Genomic DNA, 1615 nt, shown 5'->3' on the forward strand with positions numbered 1-1615 from the left:
CGGTCGGACGGACGGCGGCGGCGGCGCGCGCGTGTGGGTTTATGACCGAACCCAATGGGATATAGGTCTTCCCCCTTCCAAAGACTATTGGTACCCCTTGGGGCCCAAACCCAATTCCAAACTTCCACCTTATAAACCACACCAAAGTTTCCTAACTTTCCTATGTGGGATAAGTGTTTGGCAAATCAAATTCTTCCATAATCCTTAGTTTATGTGGGTTACTTTAACGCTTAATATTTCATTCAATTTTAAATGGTTTTCAATAAATAAATATATCACGTTAATCATCTCGCGGAGTAGAACGTGAATATGCTAGGTCCCGTATTATTTAAAAGGTGGGTCCCACTGAAATTTGGGCTCAAAGTTGACCCATTAAACCATTTTTTTCCAACAGTAATAACCTAAGGCAAATGTTGATGATGAGTAATTTAATTAACTCGGAGAGATATGCACTCTGGATAAACGTGATGGCCTCTTTATCCTTACAATTTCCAATAATGATGAGCACCGGCTTAACCGATTATGATCGATTCTATCCGGGCATCACTTCATGGGCCAAGATTGAATCCATATGGGACCAACGACCCTTATCAATATCGCCCATGGCAAGTTCTTCTCCATTGGCTACAACATCTCATGGGCCAAATCAGATCCAGACTCGGTCCAAGCTAAGCTCAAACCCGACTTAAGTTGATGTCTGAGAAGTTCCAGTTTTTAGTCTCTGACCTCGTATCCCTCCTTGTGCCCATCATTTCCACCGTCACCGACCATGCCTCCGTTGCCGAGTTCGCTCTAGCCCTAAGCTATAACTGCATGTTGATGTACAAGGACCGATGCTTCCTCTACATGAGCAAGCTTGACATCCAGATGAAAACACCTTCTTGGTTTGTGCAACTCATTAAAAGCAAAATCGCATCCCCCAAGGTGTGGAGGGAAGTGGTTTTGAAATCCGCCAAAATCATTGCTATGATCAGGGTTGAGTGAGGAATCGTGGACACCGCACATTATAGCGTTGAGAGATGGTGGCGGTTGCGGCAAGGTTGGGGATGGAGCCAGTGAAGAGGAATTGGGATGGAAAAGTGTATGCAGAGAACAGGAAAACCATTTTTACTGATGTGATGGCAGCATGAAAACCAATGAGACGGTCGGATTCGGAAGTTATGGAGATACTGATTCTAATGATTATAGTAAGACTTTCGAGACCCTAAGGGTATTATTACCGATTTTTTACTTTAAAAAAAAGGTTGAACTCCAATCTTGAGATCCCCCACCGCCCCACTCCTAGAGCTTTGTGAGGGAGGTAAATCGCGGGATCTACCCCAGTAGACCAGGGAACAAGAGCTGCCTGTACACTGCGCATACAAAGAGTCAAATTCCATGTCTCAGGAATCAAACCCACACACTGCGCCCGTCAGCAAGATGTGAGATAACCTCACTCCTATCCTTTGTACCACTGGACTATGCCTCGGGGGCACCAATTTTTTTACTTAATTGTACATGAGAGTATCTACCTGTCTAAGTGATGCTATTCTTTTGTAGAAGTAGCAAAGCCAAAGATCATATTGTGTTTTCCTTCTATTTGATTATTTTGTAAATTTCACAATATTTGTATTTA

This window comes from Olea europaea, chromosome 10 (assembly GCF_002742605.1).
Source record: "Olea europaea var. sylvestris chromosome 10, O_europaea_v1, whole genome shotgun sequence".
NCBI lineage: Eukaryota > Viridiplantae > Streptophyta > Magnoliopsida > Lamiales > Oleaceae > Olea > Olea europaea.